We start from the raw sequence: 20,625 nt of genomic DNA, 5'->3' as shown, positions 1-20,625 counted from the left end.
AACTCTGGCTAACAACACAAGAGAGCCAGGGAGTGAGGCAGGAGCCTCCAAGTGTACCCAAATCTCAGGTTTAGGAAAATGACTAGTGCTAAACAAAGTGAGGGAACTGACACCACACATGTCCTGCTTCAGGGAGGACAGACTCTGAAACTGGGCCACAGTGGGATGAATATACAAGAGGCTTCAGTCGTACTAGCTTTCAAGCACCAAAAATTGTGAAGCAGAGGAAGTGAATGATGGGAGGGGGTTGACCTAACCAATGGTTCAACTTTAGTTTTTTTTCTTTTTTTTTTAATTGAAGCATAATTAACATACAGTGTTATATTAGTTTCAGGTATATAGTATAATCATTCAACAATTCTATACATTATTCAGTGATCATTATGGTAAGTGTACTCTGAATCCCCTTCACCTATTTCACTCATTCCCTTACCCACTTCCCCTCTGGCAACCATCAGTTTGTTCTCTGTATTTAAGAGTATGTTTTTATTTGTTCCTTTTTTTCTTTGTTCATTTGTTTTACTTTTTATGAGTGAAATCATATGGTATCTGTCTTTCTCTGACAGACTTATTTCACTTGTAACCTGTATTGTTGCAAATCTTTATTGTTGCAAATGGCAAAATCTCATTCTCTCTTATGGCTGAGTAATTTTCTATTGTGTATTTACACCACATCTTCTTTATTCATACATCTGTCAATGGATACCTGGGCTGCTTCTATATCTTGGCGATTGTAAATAAGGCTGCAATAAACATAGGAGTGTATATCTTTTTGAATTAGTGTTTCCATATTCTTTGGGTAAATATCCAGTAGTGGTATTACTGGATTATACGGTAATTCTATTTTTAACTTTTTGAAGACATTCCATACTGTTTTCCACGGTGGCCTCACCAACCTGCATTTCCACCAATAATACACAGGGTTCCTTTTTGTCCACATCTTCATCAACGCCTAATATTTCTTGTCTTTTTTATTCTAGCCATTCTGATAGGTGTAAGGTGATACTTCATTGTGGTTTTGACTTGCAATTCCCTGAGGACTAGTGATGTTGAACTTCATGTGTCTGTTGGCCTGCTGTATGTCTTCTCTAAAAAAAAAAAAAAAAAATACCTATTCAGGTCCTCTGCCCATTTTTTAATCAGATTATTTGGTTTTTTGGTGTTGAGTTATAGAAGTTCTTTACCTATTTTGGATATTAACCCCTTATTGGTTATCATTTGCAAACATCTTCTGCCAACTAGTAGATTGCTTTTTTTGTTTCGTTGATGGTTTCTTTTGCTATACAAAAGCTTTTTATTTTGGTGTAGTCCCAATAGTTTAATTTTACTTTTGTTGCCCTTGCCTGAGGAGACATATCTAGAAATATGTTTCTAAGGCCAATGTTAAAGCAATTGTTGCTTATGTTTTCTTGTAGGAATTTTATGGTTTCAGGTCTCATGTTTAGGTCTTTAATCCATTTTGAGTTTATTTTTGTGTATGGAGTTAGAAAGTGGTCTAGTTTCATGCTTTTGCATGTAGCTGTGAAGTTTTTCCAGCACCATTTATTGAAGAGACTGTCTTTTCCCACATTTTATATTCCTGCCTCCTTTGTCATGGAGTAATTGAGCACCTAAGCATGTTTATTTATGGGCTGTCTACTCTTTTCTGTTGTTCTATGTGTCTATCTCTGTGCCAGTACCATACTGTTTGGATTCCTACAGCTTTGTAGTATATCTTGAAATCTGGGGTTTTGATACCTTCAGCTTTGTCCTTCTTTATCAAGATTGCTTTGGCCATTCAGGATCTTTTGTGGTTCCATACAAATTCTAGTATTATTTGTTCTAGTTCTGTGAAAAATGCTATTGGTATTTTGATAGAGACTGCATTCAATTTGTAGATTGCTTTGGGTAGTATGGACATTTTAATAATGTTGGTTCTTCAAATCCATGATCTTTCCATTTGTTTGTATCATCTTCAATTTCTTTCATCAATGCTTTATAGCTTTTAGAGTCTAGGTCTTTCACCTACTTGGTTAAGTTCATTCTAGACATTTTACCATTTTTGGTGCAATTGTAAATGGGATTCTTTTCTTAATTTCTCTTCCTGCTACTTCATTATTAGTGTGTAGAAATGCAACAGGAGCACCTGGGTGGCTCAGTCAGTTGAGTATCCAATTCTTGATTTCGGCTCAGGTCATGATCCCAGGGTCATGAGATTGAGTCCCACATCGGTCTCCATGCTGAGCGTAGAGTCTGCTTGGGATTCTCTCTCTCCCCCTCTGCCCCTCTTCCCCACTCACACTCTATCTCAAAAATAAAAAAAAAAGAGAGAAGAGAAAAGGAAAAAAAAGAAATGCAACAAATTCCTATCAATTGATTTCATATCCTGTAAATTTACTAAATTCATTCATCAGTTTTAATAGGTTTTTGGTGGAGGCTTTAGGGTTTTCTTTATATAGTACCATGTCATCTGCAAATAGTGAAAGGTTTATTTCTTCCTTACCAATGGTTCAAGTTTAAAAGGTGTCAAAAGAGCAAATGCAGATGAAGTTCCCCCATCACTCTGTAAGTCCACCCACTCCCTATTAAGGGTCTTCCTATCTTGGAAATATCCAGCATCTACAAGTCTGTTGAGTCAGGATTTGCCAAGGAAATACATCACTTTTGGTTACAGAGTGAAACCTTTCAGAGAAAGTCCAGGTTAGTGACTAACAGATGTTGCCTAAGAACACACAGTGAAAAAATATATCAGAGATGAATCCATTTCAAAAAATAGTTCCTCCCACTCCAAATGAACACAAAAAAATCATGGGAAATGAAATAATTTCTTATATCTAGACTTAAGTTTGTGGGGCAAAATATTTGTACACCTGATCACAAGCATACAGGGAAAGGCACTCAGTCTGCAACCCTCTCCAACAACAACCAAAGTCCCCTGTCATGATCAACCTTACTTACCATGTGAAACAATTTCCTAACAATTTTGTTATAATCTTTCTACATATTAGGCCCAAGTAGGAGATGTATTTTAAAGTCAGATGGCCTTAATTTTCAAAGGAAATATTTTTAAATGACAAAAATATGCTTTGCTTTACCATAGAGAAACACCAATATTAAAACAGTATGTTGCTCAGCAACATGCAGAAGAATGAAACTGAACAACTATCTTACACCATACACAAAAATAAACTCAAGATGGGTGAAAGACCTAAACGTGACACAGGAAACCATCAAAATCCTAGAGGAGAAAACAGGCAACAACCTCTTTGACCTCAGCCACAGCAACTTCTTATTTGACATGCCTCCAGAGGCAAGGGAAACAAAAGCAAAAATGAACTATTGGGACCTCATCAAGATAAAAAGCTTCTGCACAGTGAAGGAAACAATCAGCAAAACTAAAAGGCAGCCTACAGAATGGGAGAAGATATATGCAAATGACATATCAGATAAAGGGTTAGTATCCAAAATCTATTAAGAACTTATCAAACTCAACACCCAAAAAACAAATAATCCAGCGAATAAATGGGCAGAAGACATGAATAGATACTTTTCCAAAGAAAACATCCAGATGACTAACAGACACATGAAAAGATGTTCAACATCACACATCATCTAGGAAATACAAATCAAAACCATGATATCACCTCATACCTGTCAGAACGACTAAAATTAACACCACAAGAAACAACAGGTGTTGGTGAGATGTGGAGAAAGGGGAACCCTCTTACACTGTTGGTGGGAATGCAAACTGGTACAGCCACTCTGGGAAATAGTATGGAGCTTCCTCAAAAAGTTAAAAATAGAACTACCCTATGATCCAGTAATTTGTACTACGAGGAATTTACCCAAAGGATACAAAAATACAGATTTGAATACAGGTATGCATGCAGCGCAATGTTTATAGCAGCATTATCAACAATAGCCAAACTATGGAGAGAGCCCAAACGTCATCACCTGATGAATGTATAAAGAAGATGTGGCACACACACACACACACACACACACACACACACACACACACACGATGGAATATTACTTAGCCATCAAGAATAACGAAATCTTGCCATTTGCAATGATGTGTATTATGCTAAGCAAAGTCAGAGAAAGACAAATACCATATGATTATACTCATATGTGGAATTTAAGAAACAAACAGATGAAAAAAAAGAGAGAGGGAAACAAACCATAAGAGACTCTTAAAATTATAGAATAAACTGAGGGTTGATGGAGGGAGGTGGGTGGGGGATGGGCTAGACGGGTGGGCATTAAGGAAGGCACTTGTTGTGATGAGCACTGGCTGTTGTATGTAAGTGATGAATCACTGAATTCTACCCCTGAAACCAATATTGCACTCTATATTAACTAACTAGAATTTAAATAAAAATTTGAAAAGAAAAAAGAACAGTATGTCACTGTATTACAAAAGGAGTGGAAAGTTACAGAAATGAACAAACTTGTGTAAAGTTTCTGAGATCAGAGCAATTTTTAAATTTTTTTCAAATTCTTCTTTAATGCTGTCATATCATCTTTCCAAGAATAAATATATTCAAATGCCCTCCTTTCCTTGAATTCTTCTGAATTAGAAAATGGAATTGGTCTAGCCTTGGACTAACTATATCATGTTACTGGTATCATAATTTAAATCCAAGTGTTATGTGGTCACCTCTGTTACTTGTTCAGGCTCTCCTTTTAACCTGTCTGCCACTAAGGAGTTGCACTGACTGTGTTGTCTAAAGACCCCTCCAAAGCACTTTAAAAATGATTTACAAGTTTTGAAAGCAAAAGATTCTGAAGGTTTTATAACATCTCTCCCTCTCTTCTAGGATAATTGTAACAGAAGTCACTAAAGTGGCTATGAGGGGTCCCTCTGGGACTGCAGAGGTAGTCTCCACTTGACTATCACACCTGAGAGTCCATGGCAATGACTATTATTTTTGTTTGAAAGAACATTTTGCCTTATGTTCAGGGAAATACAAACTTCTGCAATCCCCAGAGCTTCCTCCTTCTAACATCAAGTTTGGGCTGCGGGCAAAAGCTGTAAGCCTAAATTCTAGAATCTCACATAAAAACTTCTATTTGTCCTTTTAAAAATGAAAATCTTTCCAGTAGAGAATATCTGAATAGGCGCTGATTGCCCAGTCAGTATCTGTACTTAGAATTAGCAAATAATAAAATGACTACAGTTAATTTTATTTTTTATATATAATTAAAGGTATTAGGCAATCCTATCTGCTATAGGTTAAATTGTATCCCTCTAAAAAGGTATATTGAAGTCTTAACCCCCCAGCGCCTGTGAATATGACCTTATTTGGAAATAGGGTGTTTACAGATGTAATCAAATTAAGATGAGGTCAGTAAGGTGAGTCCTAACTCAATATGACCGGTGTCCTTATGAAAAGGAAAGTGCCATAGGAAACCTAAGACTCACAGGGAAATGCCATGTGATGCCAGAGGCAGAGACTCAAGTAATGTAGCTGCAAACCAAGGAGCACCAGGAATTACTGGCAAACTACCAGAAGGTAGGAAGAGGCAGGTTATGATTCCCCTGCAGATTTCAGGGGGAGCATGGCCCTGCCAACATCTTGATTTTAGACTTCCAGCCTCCAGAACCGTGACTCCAGTTTCTGTTATTTTGAATCAGCTGTTTGTGGTATTTTGTAATGTGAGCCCTGAAACTCTAATACAGTATCTCTGCTTCTTTTTTTTTTTTAATGTTTATTTTTGAGAGAGAAAGAGACACAGGGAGAGGCAGAGAGAGAGGGAGACAGAGAATCCCAAGCAGGCTCTGCACTGTCAGAGCAGAGCCCGATGTGGGGCTTGAACCCACAAACTGTGAGATCATGACCTGAGCTGAAATCAAGAGTCAGATGCTCAACTGACTAAGCCACCCAGGTGCCCCCACTATCTCTGCTTCTTATTGCTAATTTTCACATCGGTGTGAGCTTCTTGGTGAACTTTTCCTTCAAAGTACCTTCTTCATTCAACCACTGTAATTGCGGTGATACAGAACCAGGCTCATCCACGCATGCAATGGGTTTAGTATTTTAATATGTATAACAAAAGGTCCTGCTTGCTAGGGTTGCCAGATAAAATGCAGGATGCCTCATTAAATTTCAATTTCAGATAAATGGTGAATAAATTTTTAGTTACATCCTATGCTTTACTTGGGACGTACTGTAAAAGCATTCATTGTTTATCAGATTTAACCTGGTGTCCTATATTTTTATTTGTCAAATCTGGAAGCCCTGCATTCCACCTCATAGATGTGAGGACTGCTTCTGGAATATTCTGTCATTTGCTGTTTGTTTCTAGTCCTTGAGCCAACAAGACAAACTACCTGATATAGAATACTATATAGGCTGTTCTTCCTCTTTGGTTTCCGGTAGCTCCAGTTTAATTTGTAGACACTGTTAACAATTATGGATGGATGGTGACTGCTGCGGTGAGTTTGCTTTGGGTAAGCACCATGACATCCATACAGCTTTTATAAAACGCTACACAATCAATAAAAAGAAATTAGAACCATCAATTCTATGTGTAAAGAGGTAATCAGCTTTCAGGGGCATTTTAAATTCTTTAGCTCAATGTTGTAAGCAACATAAGCATATAGGAAGAACACAAAAGGAATTTTTTTCCTTTTTACCAACACTAAATTAATTATATTTTATAAAAATGCAATATATCCCTTTATGGATAATGCTGCTATTAGGAGACTTTGTAATCCACTACTTCAATCTTACTTCTTATTCTCCCTGGACCTCTGCTCCTTCATCTGTAAAATTAAGGAGGGGACGACACAATTCCGGAGCCTTTGTCAGGATTCTGGAGTTAGCCTCAGGCTTAATCAACCTTTCTCTCTGTCTGCTCCCTTTTGCCTCCCTCCCCAAATGAACCCACCTCCCATCAAAGTTCCTTTGCCCTAGTGTCAGATAAGACCTCCCCAAGCATAACAGAAATCACAAAAGAAACAATTATTAAGTTTCACTGAATCCATCAAAAGACTCAATGAACAAAATTAAAAGGCAAATGACAAATGAGAAGAAATATTTGCATTATATTACATAGAAAAAGTTTAACATGCCAAGAAAAATTTGGTCAAAGGACATAGTGGGCAACTAACACCCTGACACATGGCACAACTAGATGTGCGTATGTGTGTGTACATACACTTTTATACACACGCATAAAGAGAGAGATAATAAACATGAAAACAGGTTTCATTTGTTGGTAATTAAAGAAATACAAATTAAAGAAAGCAAGCATCATTTTGCCTATCAAGTTGACAAAATTCTTTCAAGAAAACAACCCAATATTATAAAAATGTACTCTCATAGCATGCTGGCAGCCGTATAGGGTGATAGAATCATTTTAGAAATCAATTTAGTAATTCTTATGAAAGGTCTTAAAATCTACAAAGGTTTTAATTCAGCAATTACACATCTGGGAATTGTGTTCAAAGATTTACCTTAAGATCTCAGTCACTATATCACTGGTGACAAAAATAATTTGGAAACAACCTAAATTTGGATTTGGTTCAATAAATAATGATATAACCATACATTGGAATACTATGTAGTTACTTAAACGTACATAGTAGAAGAATACTTCATGATATGAAATATGTTCACAATATATTAAAACCATTTTAGGGGTGCCTGGGTGGCTCAGTCTGTTAAGTGTCCGACTTCAGCTCAGGTCATGATCTCATGGCTTGTGGGTTCGAGTCCTGCATTGTGCTCTGTGCTGACAGCTTGGAGCCTGGAGCCTGCTTCTGTGTCTCCCTCTCTCTTTGCCCCTCTCCTGCTCATGCTCTGTCTCTCTCAAAATTAAACATTAAAAAAATACTTTAAAAAATATCTTCTTTAAAAAAAAAAACATTTTAAAACAGTTTGCCAACAGTGTGATCCCATTGTCCTAACAGAAAATTTATATGTACATAAATATGTAACCCTAGATGAATACTAGAAAAAAACATATAAAAATTAATAATAGTTATTTCTAGACAGTAGGATTATGATCTTTCTTTTCTCCCTCCTTTCAAAGTGTTCTACAATGGTTGTATACACCTTTTCATGTTAAGGAAAAAAAATAATACATATTTTATATTTTAATTCATCTATCCTATCTTAAAACCTGCCCTCTGCTGGGCTGCAGTAGATTAATCTAATAAATCACACCTATTAATATGCTGGTGTATAAAATAATGCTTTAACTTAGTGAGCTAGTTTAGAACATTTGGTTGCAAGAAGCAGAAATTACCGTTTGGCCTAGATTAACCTAGAAAAATAATTATAAAAAGTAGGGTCACATAAGAATATGGTACCTCCTGGGGCACCTGGGTGGCTCAGTTGGTTAAGTGTCCATCCCGCTCTTGATTTCTCAGGTCATGATCTCACCATGCAGAGCCTGCTTGGGATTCTCTCCCTTCCTCCCTCCCTCCCTCTCTCCCTCTCTCTGCCCCTCCCCCTATTCTCTCTCTTTTTAAAAAATAAATTAACTAAAAAAAAAAAAAAAAAAAAAAAAAGGATATGGCTGCTCCTGTAACAAACAATGTAATTGGATTCACAGGGAAGGGGAGTTTCCGGAAGTAATGGAAAACAATTCCAGAAAAGCAAAGGCTTACCAGGAAAATATGTAATAGACATCAACCATACCGGTTAAATCACGGATGTATTTTTTCAGCAGGCCACTGAGTAGTTTCTCTGGTGAGCTTCCAATCTGTCTTAGATTGAGTTCCTAAATAGAATCTTAGGTAGAACATTGTGTGCTGGAGGATTTCAGACAGTGTTCTCGGGAGATATTTTACCTATAAGGATGTGAAGAAGGCAGGGCTGGGCAGAGGGAGGAGCCAACAGCAATAGACTTGCAACCGAGCTCTCAGCCAATCCTGCGGGGAGCTCTGGAGCTGGGACAGCCCTTCAGAGTTGCTCAGAACTGAAGCTAGGCGATAGGACTTCATACACCCCCATCAGCCAAGACGAGGCATAACCTTGGGCAAGGAGTTTCCCGCAACAGAGGAGCTAGCACAGTGAAGGACACAGCTATGAACCTCTGGCAGCCCATATTCCCAGCAGTCGGGGTGGATGGGTGTGCCCCATCCCTAAAGAGGGGATCTAGGCCCCACAGTATGTCAGTGGGGTAGAGCAGAGTTAAGCCCACCCCTACCTCCTTTTCAAAAGCATAGTAAATACCTATTTTTAAGATTTTAAAGGTAGAGTTTACACTCAAAAGTAAAATAAGCATATCTGTGACTCCGAAAATCTAGTGACAAGCAAGGGCTAAAGACAATAGACCTGCTGGGCTCTGGGATCAGAAGCAGCGAATGCTGGGCCACCTGGGTGGCTTCAAAGGTTAAGCATCTGACTCTTGATTTCAGCCCAGATCATGATCTCACAGCTTGTGGGTTCGAGCCCCGCATCTGGCTTAGCACTGACAGTGCCCACGCTGCTCTGGATTCTACGTCTCCAGCTCACTGCCCCTCGCCCCCACTCAAAATAAATAAACATTAAAAAAAAAAAAAAAAAAGCAGTGAATGCTGGCTACAGCATTGGGCTAGGGAGAGAAAGCCTAGAGCCTGGGAGATGGCAGCTCCTAGTACAGCTCTGTCCGTTGGTAAAAGTTAGTAGAAGATTTAGCCACCCAATATACTCAGTACAATCAAAGGCTCACACTCAATAAGTGAATGCTTGGGTTGCCCACCAAGTAAACAAATACCAACTCTACCCATTCAGCCAGCCTCCAATAAACTTCCTGCATATTTGCTAATTTTTCCATTTCAACACTGCCAGTGATGCAATATCTAATTGTTCTTTGTTTGGAATGGTTGACGTTAGCAGACATATTTATGACATTTCCTTTCTAGATAATACACCCTTTGGCTTAACAACAATCAAATGTGTCTACAAGTCTAATGAGTCACTATGAGTTAGCTGCTATACGTAATTCAGAAAAAAACTCCAGTAAGAACCTTATATTCAAATAGAATTATAAAGTACCTACTTCTTAATATATAATGCTCCACCATCTAACTATTCTCATATCCATTATCTTATTAATCCTCACAAGGACCCTGTAAAGTTAGTATCATTAGCATTTTACAGATGAAGAAACAACTGGTTATTAGAATAAAGTGACCTTGGCCAGTCACAGATAACAAGTGACAGACCAGGACTTTAACTCACTTATCGAGACATTATGCCAATGGTTTTTAGGTCTACACAAGTAGGAAAGAATCCAGTGATTTCTCAAATTTTACTATATGAATTATGAAACTTCAGGCATGTCATTTAAACTCTGTGATCCTCAGTATTTTGTCTTATAAATTAGAGCTTTAAGTATATTAAAGGTTCGCAATCACTAGTATAGCAACCAGTAAAGATGACCTAGTAAATCTCTGAGCCTCATCTTAACAGTATCTGAACAATTACCACTGCCACAATTCCTTTCCTTCCGACCCTTACCTCCAATATAGTTTTACTCATTCATACATTCACTCAAAATACATTTATGAAGCAACTCCCATGGACCAGACTTTCATGGGGAAATGTAAAGCAATCGGAACAGAGGTCTTCCCCAATGCCTAGGCTTTCATTGTCAATACATTATACCCCTGCCCTGATTATAAAAATTTTATGTAAAGATTAAAAGTGGTCAACTTTTGGGGTGCCTGGATGGCTCAGTCGGTTAAGCGTCCTACTTCCGCTCAGGTCATGATCTCGCGGTTTGTGGGTTCAAGCCCTGCGTCGGGATCTGTGCTGACAGCTCAGAGTCTAGAGCCTGCTTCAGATTCTGTGTCTCCCTCTCTCTCTCTGCCCCTCCCCTGCTCATGCTCTGTCTCTCTCTTTCAATAATAAATAAATGTTTAAAAAAAATGTTTTTAAGTGGTCAATTTCTGATGTTTCTTTGTGTTCTAAAAGGCTGTGAATCTATGAGTTTAGACATGAGAAATCTAATTAGGAGAGTGATTATAGGGGTGCCTGGGTGGCTCAGTCAGTTGAGTGTCCGACTCTTAATTTTAGCTCAGGTCATGATCTCACAGCCCCTGAGTTTGAGCCCCGTACTCACAATGTCAGCCTTCTTGGGATTCTCTCTCTCCTCTCTGTCTCTCTGCCCCTCTGCTCTCTTTCTCAAGATAAATAAATTTAAGTGAGAAAGAGAGAGAGAGAGAGAGAGAGAGAGAGAGAGAGAGAAAGAGGAAACAGTAAGGAGAGAAATGATCAGTGAAAGGAAAGGACTAAAGCCAGATGTAACAGTTCAGTTTTTTGCTATTACTATTTCCTCAGATGACACACAGCTTCATTTGGGTGAGGTCCAGATGAAGCCAGCACTTCCACAGACCCAAATGTGGCCTCATCACATCAGCCACATCTTCCCACATGCCCACTCTGCCTTACTCACAAGATCAATGCCAGAGCTTGATGATCAGATCACAGTTTGTATTACAGGACCCACCTGGGACCCTGGGTGCAGCCCTACACTGTGCCTGTGAATTCTCAGGTTTCCTAGTGGCAAAGATGGGTGGTGATAGATGCTTATGACTCCAGAGAGCCTCTGTGAAGATTAATGACTTAATGTTTTGCAAAGTGTTTTTAAATCCCCAGATGAGAGCTGCTCCTACAGCTGGCTTGCTTGATTAGCATTTGCTTGCTTTAAATTGGTTGCTCCCACCATATTTCAAGACCCCAAAAAAGACCCAGATTAAAGGAAATGCCCAGGAGTCCACTGATGGCTTTTCGATTGCACTTCCCCAGAGGCTGATGGGCTGACAGAGACAGAACACTCCTTCTCAGCACCACCTTTACGGAGACACACTGCATCTTTACTTTCAGATGTGGGATCAAAATCATGGAAGTCACATTTGAACCAACATCTGATGTCCCCCTTGAGGCCACACTGCAGACTGCCAGCAGCACACTGTTCTGCTTTTGGAACATTTCCAGACTAATAGCAAAATGATTTCTTATGGGACTATTGGAGAGGGAAAGACTGAGTGGAGATTTATCTTGCTATTTAGAAAAATGATTAGTAAATAAGTTTGAGTGATAATCACAGAAAACTCACACTGGTTTAATATGTGTGACTTCTAATGATGTGAAAGTTGGAACACCTGGGTGGCTCATTCGGTTGAGCATCTGACTTTGGCTCAGGTCACGATCTCCCAGTCCATGGGTTCAAGCCCCGCACCGGTTCTGTGCTGGGTGACAGCTCAGAGCCTGGAGCCTGCTTCAGATTCTGTGTCTCCCTCTCCCTCCGCCCCTCCCCCACTAACACTCTGTCTTTCTCTGTCTCTCAAAAGTGAATAAACATTAAAAAAAATTTTTTTAATAAATTGCATTGATTCAATAAAGAGAAAATAAAATTACTGTATTGCTTTTCCCCTGTGAAGCATTTTCCCTGGCCTTTCAAGTTTTGTTAAAGAATTATTAAAAGCACCGAAATGAGCAAGAAGTATAATTTATAATTATGTGACCCATGCACACACTAGAAGTTTTCCATAGTCCCACTAGTACAGATTTGGAAGTCAACCTTGAAGTAGTTGTAAGTGCAGTGAAAATCTGCATTTGAAAAGTTCCAATGTCTTGTAGAATCAGAGTTTTCACAAAAATAGAGTCAACCCTTGCCCTACCAATAAATTAGATTTTAAATGAATAGCTAATAATAATGCATGAAGTAATCACATGAATATTATCAAAACATTATTGACTAAATGTACCAAATGTAGAACATTAGGAAAAATGGTGACTTCATCATGCCTTATTTTGAATTTTCCATTTTCTTAATATTTAGTTTAAGTCTAAGTGGCCCGAAGAATAATAATAAACTCTGTACCCTTTGGCTTCTGGGTTATTCTCAGCAGTCCTCAGTGAGTCTATGTAGAGAAAGAAAAAGAAAAACTTACAAAGGCCAAGCTTTGACATCTCCCTACATTCTTGAATAAATTTCACAGGCGACTAGAGTAATATTAAATGGTTAGGCTTCAATAAGTAATTCAGAGAATATCCTTCTTTTGATCAGCTAAAAAGGAACCAGGGATTATCTGGCACTTAGTAATATTTTTACCAATTAGAAGTAGCAATATTCACTGAGACACAGAGGCCCAGAAAGTGAGGGACAAAGCTGCATCCACTCTCTTCTTACAGTGCTGGTCCATAACATAGGTAGGTGCCATGAGAATGACAGATGGGACCAGGGTACCCCAGTAAGCACATAATCTTAACGAAGAACGTGACTACTACAAGTCTAGTGGTAGGGCCTTAATACCAAAGAACCAAGTTGCTACTAACCTGGAAACCTTGGGAAATGGCCATATAATAATAATAATACTTATCAGACCTTATCTTGACTGTCTACCATATGACAGGCACATTACAAACATTATTATTAATATTCAGAACTCCATAAATTCAGAATGATTATCCCCATTTTACAGATGAGAAAATCAAAGACCAAGAAATTAAGCTAGTTCAAGAAGTTAGCACAGCACAGGAAAAGCAAAATTCAAACACAAGCTGCTCTCATATCCAAGGTCATGTACCAGACTTCCCCACAAAAGCAGTTAACCTGAACTGCAGAGTTGCAAACACATGTTTATGCATCTTGTGTATTTACATACTTAGGTCTATGCTATGGGCACAAGCTTTAGAAACGAAAGCACAGATACCATATAAAATGGTGATCATATTGTACACAGAACATATTGAGAGCTATCACCTGAGAAATTACTTTTGTGTCATTTTCCAGGTGTGATATCCGCATGACATAATAGAGAAAATCAAGAATAATACACCTAAACCAATCACGGGCAAAGGATTTCGGATCATCATGACTGGCTTAGGTCAGTGATTTTCAAAGTATGGTCCTTGAGCCATCAGCATTACCTCAAAGCTCGTTAGGGTTAGGAACACCCCACCCTAGACCCGCTGAATCATATACTCTGGGAATGGGTATCAGCAATGTTTAACAAGCCCCCCAGTGCTAAAGTCGGGAGCACTTAGGCTTTGACCGATTCTGCTTCAACCTCTGAAGCTAGAGCATGATCACATCCCTGAGGACACCTAAACAAATGTGGGGCTCTGACAGTAAGAAAGGTGTCTGACACGGAGTCTCCAAGTCAAATGCTTTAGGGGCTCCAAGAAAGGTTAGAGACCTCAAGGGAAGTGATATGTGATTCAGCCAGCAGGACAGGAAGAGTTTCACAGGACCAAAAAGGGCCACTTTAAAAAATGGAAACAAAATAAGAGACGAAGTTACTATACTTCCTTTAGCCCAGAGCCACTTAACTGATTAGGATTCATTTGTTACAGATGAAGTAAAAATTCATTTCCCCAAATGTCAATCTAATATACATGAACACCCCCAACTCCTTCTTTTTCAATTATAAATATGCCTAAAGGGGAAATGTAATTTTAAAGTACCTCAGTGTGAACAAAGCAACTAATTCCCTTGAGGTTATTTTTCATATTTAGATTAACTTAGTGAGACCTTATATTATCCACATCATAATTCCTCTGTATACCTAAATTATTACTACTTTTCTCAAATGGCCACTACAAATTTTAACAACACTATCTGGGTAATATTTTAACTATTGATTTGGGGTTTTATTAATGAAATGGACACCAAAATGTGGCAAATAAATAAATTAAAGACAAGTAACAGACTGGGGAGAATATTTGTAACACATTGAACAGAAAAAGAGTTAATAGTCATAATATATAAAGAGTGCCTACCAATAAAAAAGGAAAACAACTCAGTAGAAAAATGAACAAAGGAATCAAACGGGTCATTCATTCATCATTCAATAACTATTTTTTTTTAGATTCAGTATCATTTGCATCCTGGCTCCACACTTTCTGGTTGATGTGACCTTTACCAGTTGTTTTGTTTTTAAGTAAACTCTATGCCCAATGTAGGGCTTGAACTCATGACCTTGAGATCAAGAGTCACATGCTCTGCCAACTGAGCCAGCCAGATACCCTTGGGCTTTAGCACTTTATTTAACCTCTCTCTGATTTGGTTTTCTCACCAGTCATAACCATGTTTTTTAAATGTTTCTTTTTTTAATTTTTGACAGTGAGCATGTGTGTGTGTGCACACATACACATATGTGCACGTGAAAATGGGAGAGGGGCAAAGAGAGAGGGACAGGTTCCAAAGTGGGCTCTATGCTGACAGCAGAGAACCTGATAAGGGGCTTGAACCCACAAACCATGAGATCATGACCTGAGCCAAAGTCAGATGCTTAACCAACTGAACCACCCAGGTGACCCATCAGGCATAAGCTTCCTAATAACAGTTCCTACTTCTTTGGGTCTTTGTAAGCATTAAAATATATGTAAAGTATAAGAAGGCTCAGAAAATGCTAGATATTGCTATTATTATGTTCCATATTATATGATAAACACTCTACTAGGCACTAGAAATTCTCAAAAAAAGAAAAATGGCCAAAAAAATGCATATCAAAGATATGCGCATGTTTGTGGGGAGACAGCATTCACATACTTTTGTCAATATACACTGGGGACAAAGATTGTGGAGCAGGTGAGCAGTGTCACCTTTAAATGCATATACCCTTTGATGTCAGAATTACAACAGTAGGAATTTACCTGAGGGTGCTCACAAAAGCATGAAAATACTATATCACAATATTTTATAACAGAAAATAGTATTGGAAATATCCTGAATATCTATATACTGATTAAAAGAAATATGGTACATTCAAAAATGGAAAACCAACTAAGAAGAATAAGATAGGTGTGTAAATACTAATATGAAGACATCTTCAAAATATATTAAGTTTTTCAAAAGAGCGTCATGTGATCTTTTGGTGAACATCGTAGAAGGATTTATGCACATACTGCATATGCATGAAAATTTTCTAGAATAACTTGGTCCTTGGGATCCAAGAGATCTTGGAATGAAGAACTAGAGATTAGGGTTCACGGATGTAACTAAACTTATTGTGGCAAACATGTCACAATTCTATACATACATCAAATCATATTGTACACCTTGGACTACTACAATGTGAGTTGCCAATCACATCTAAATAAAACTGGAAAAAAAGAAATAGAGATCAGGAGTGGGAGAAGGAGAGTTTCATTTTAATTTTTCCTTTTTATACTACTGGAATTTTTCTGGGAATAGATATTACTCTTTCTATGAAATTATGGATTGTCCTTTTTTTCAGTATTTTTTAAAAATCTAATTTTATTTATTTTTATTTTTTGGTATTTTTATTTAATCTATGTTTTTAATTTACATCCAAGTTATTTAGCATATAGTGCAACAGTGATTTCAGGAGTAGATTCCTTAATGCCCCTTACCCATTTAGCCCATCCCTCCTCCCACAACCCCTCCAGTAACCCTCTGTTTGTTCTCCATATTTATGAGTCTCTTCTGTTTTGTCCCCCTCCCTGTTTTTATTTTTGCTTCCCTTCCATTATGTTCATCTGTTTTGTCTCTTAAAGTTCTCATATGAGTGAAGTCATATGATATTTGTCTTTCTCTGACCGACTAATTTTGTTTAGCATAATACCATCTAATTCCATCCACGTAGTTGAAATGGCAAGATTTCATTCTTTTTTTTTTTTTTTTTTTTGGGACAGAGAGAGACAGAGCATGAACGGGGTAGGGGCAGAGAGAGAGGGAGACACAGAATCGGAAACAGGCTCCAGACTCCGAGCCATCAGCCCAGAGCCTGACGCGGGGCTCGAACTCACGGACCGCGAGATCGTGACCTGGCTGAAGTCGGACGCTCAACCGACTGCACCACCCAGGCGCCCCGATTTCATTCTTTTTGATTGCCGAGTAATACTCCATTGTGTATATATACACCACATCTTTATCCATTCATCCATCAGTGGATATTTAGGCTCTTTCCATACTTTGGCTATTGTTGATAGTGCTACTATAAACATTGGGGTGCATGTGCCTCTTCAAAACAGCACACCTGTATCCCTTGGATAAATGCCTAGTAGTGCAATTGCTGGGTTGTAGGGTAGTTCTATTTTTAATTTTTTGAGGAACCTCCATACTGTTTTCCAGAGTGGCTGCACCAGTTTGCATTCCCACCAACAATGCAAAAGAGATCCTCTTTCTCCACATCCTCGCCAACATCTGTTGTTGCCTGAGTTGTTAATGTTAGACATTCTGACAGGTGTAAGGTGGTATCTCATTGTGGTTTTGATTTGTATTTCCCTGATGATGAGTGATGTTGAGCATTTTTTCATGTGTCGGTTGGCCATCTGGATGTCTTCTTTGGAGAAGTGTCTATTTATGTCTTTGGCCCATTTCTTCACTGGATTATTTGTTTTTTGGGTGTTGAGTTTGATAAGTTCTTTATAGATTTTGAGACTAACCCTTGATCTGATATGTCGTTTGCAAATATCTTTTCCCATTCTGTTGGTTGCCTTTTAGTTTTGCTGACTGTTTCCTTCACTGTGCAGAAGCTTTTTATTTTGATGAGATCCCAGTGGTTCATTTTTGCTTTTGTTTCCCTTGTCTCCAGAACATGTTGAGTAAGAAGTTGCTGTGGCCAAGATCAAAGAGGTTTTTGCCTGTTTTATCCTCGAGGATTTTGATGGTTTCCTGTTTTACATTTAAGTCTTTCATCCTTTTTGAGTTTATTTTTGTGTATGGTGTAAGAAAGTGGTCCAGGTTCATTCTTCTGCATGTCGCTGTCCAGTTTTCCCAGCACCACTTGCTGAAGAGACTGTCTTTATTGCATTGGATATTCTTTCCTGTTTTGTCAAAGATTAGTTGCCCATACATTTGTGGGTTCATTTCTGGGTTCTCTATTCTGTTCCATTGATCTGAGTGTCTGTTTTTGTGCCAATACCATACTGTCTTAATGATTACAGCTTTATAGTACAGCTTGAAGTCTGGGATTGTGATGCCTCCTGCTCTGGTTTTCTTTTTCAAAATTTCTTTGGCGACTCAGGGTCTTTTCTGGTTCCATACAAATTTTAGGATTGTTTGTTCTAGCTCTGTGAAGAATGTTGGTATTATTTTGATAGGGATTGCACTGAATATGTAGATTGCTTTAGGTAGTATTGACATTTTAACAATATTTGTTCTTTCTACCCAGGAGCATGGAATCTTTTCTCATTTTTTTGTGTGTGTGTCTTCTTCAATTTCTTTCATAAGCTTTCTATAGTTTTCAGTGTATAGATTTTTCACTTCTTTGGTTAGATTTATTCCTAGGTATTTTATGGGTTTTGGTGCAACTGCAAATGGTATCGATTCCTTGATTTCTCTTTCTGTTGCTTTATTCTTGGTGTATACGAATGCAACTGATTTCTGCGCATTGATTTTATATCCTGCAACTTTGCTGAATTCATGGATCAGTTCTGGCAGGGTTTTTTTGGTGCAATCTTTTGGGTTTTCTATGTAGACTATCATGTCATCTGCCAAGAGTGAAAGTTTGACCTCCTCCTGGCTGATTTGGATGCCTTTTATTTCTTTGTGTTGTCTGATTGCTGAGGCTAAGACTTCCAGTACTATGTTGAATAACAGTAGCGAGAGTGGATATCCCTGTCTTGTTCCTGACCTTACGGGGAAAGCTCTCAGTTTTTCCCCATTGAGGATGCTATTAGCGTTGGGTCTTTCATATATGGCTCTTATGATCTTGAGGTATGATCCTTCTATCCCTACTTTCTTGAGGGTTTTTATCAAGAAAGGATGTTGTATTATGTCAAATGCTTTCTCTGCATCTATTGAGAGGATCATGTGGTTCTTGTCCTTTCTTTTAATGATGTGATGAACCACATTGATTGTTTTAAGGATATTGAACCAGCCCTGCATCCAGGTATAAATCCCACTTGGCCGTTGTGCAGATTGTTGTGTTAATCCTCAAATCAGTTTTCTAGATGTCCAGGATGATTTAGTGTTGATCTTGCTGTATTTCATGGATGTGAGATGCAAAAAAAACCTCCATACTGTTTTGCCATCTTGGAACTTTCCCCTTAAAAATTTAATTTAAAAAAAAAGAACAAGTGGGGCGCCTGGGTGGCGCAGTCGGTTAAGCGTCCGACTTCAGCCAGGTCACGATCTCGCGGTCCGTGAGTTCAAGCCCCGCATCGGGCTCTGGGCTGATGGCTCAGAGCCTGGAGCCTGTTTCCGATTCTGTGTCTCCCTCTCTTCTCTGCCCCTCCCCCGTTCATGCTCTGTCTCTCTGTCCCAAAAATAAATAAACGTTGAAAAAAAATTAAAAAAAAAAAAAAGAACAAGTATTTATTATCTCACATAGTTTCTGAGAATCAGAAATCCAAGGTCAGCTTATTGAGATGGTTCTAGCTGTGAGGCTGAAGTCAGGATGTAGGCCGGGGCTACAGACTCATCTGAAGGCATGGCTGGAACTAGGGGATCTGACTACAAGGTCACTGATATGTCTCTTGCCCAGAGGCTTTAGTTCTTCACTCTGTGGTCCTTCTCATAGGGAAGTTGGCCATCTCTTTCACCACATGGTCTCTGTGTTTATACACCATCGCTTCTGCTTCATTCTAATTCATTAGAAGTGAACTAGCCCACATGCATGAAGAGGGGAATTAGAAGTATTAATGAATTTGTAGACCACAATAGAATAGGAATATTTGGGAGGCAAATTTCAGAGAAGAGGGAAGCTAGAATCACTATATTGAAGTAGATATGTGGAAAGAATATTGGCCTTGAATCAGGAGAGCTAGAGTTTTTTTTCCTGACATATAGCCAGCACATAATAAATGTTTATTAAATGATGCATGAACAACAACTTTTCTGAGATTGTTTTCAAGTCTTCAGTCACAGACATAAGAGAAGTCACCATATTACAGGGCTCTCCTGAGGGCTGAGTGGAATAATGGATATCAGAGCTCTTTGTAAATTTAACACTTGTAGCCAATGATGCCTGGAGGTAAACATGGTCTGGAATGCGAAGAAGGGGCTCCAGCATACAGCAGTCCTTGCCTATGCCACATATCTTTTTTGTCTAAGTCCTAGGACCTGGAGCAGTGCTCTGATTCCAGCATTCTATCTTAGCTCCAGTCCAGACTCCTTACAGTATCCTACCACCAATTATTGCTAACAACCTAATCCATTTTATTTTATGAAACACCACCAACTTCTTCCAATATTCCCCATCTCAATAAATGGCAGCTCCAGGGACACCTGGGTGGCTCAGTCAGCTGGGCATCTGACTTTTCATTTCAGCTCAGGTCATGATCTCATGGTTCATGGGTTCGAGCCTCTCATCGGGCTCTGTGCTGACAGTGCAGACCCTACTTGGAATTCTCTCCCTCCCTCTCTCTCTCTGCCCCTCCTCTACTAGCACTCCCTCTCTCTCTCTCTCTCTCTCCCTCTCAAAACATAATAAAAACATTAAAAAATTTTGTTCTTAGAAAATGGCAGCTCCATTCCTCCCATTGTTCAGGCCAAAAACTTGGAGCCATTCTCAGCATCTCTGTCTCTCTCCAGTTCATTAGCAAATCCTTCTAACTATATCCAGGATCCATCTGCTTCTCACCATTTCTATTAATACTACCCCCCCCACCCCACCCCACCCTGCCAAACATGTCACCTGATATACCAACATAATTTCTTTACATGACTACAAAAATTTTAACAAGCCATTTTCCTGGATTAACATCCAACTCTAGATACAATTTCTTA

The sequence above is a fragment of the Felis catus genome, chromosome B1 (assembly GCF_018350175.1).
Source record: "Felis catus isolate Fca126 chromosome B1, F.catus_Fca126_mat1.0, whole genome shotgun sequence".
Lineage (NCBI taxonomy): Eukaryota > Metazoa > Chordata > Mammalia > Carnivora > Felidae > Felis > Felis catus.
Note: the sequence above shows the minus strand (reverse complement) of the source record.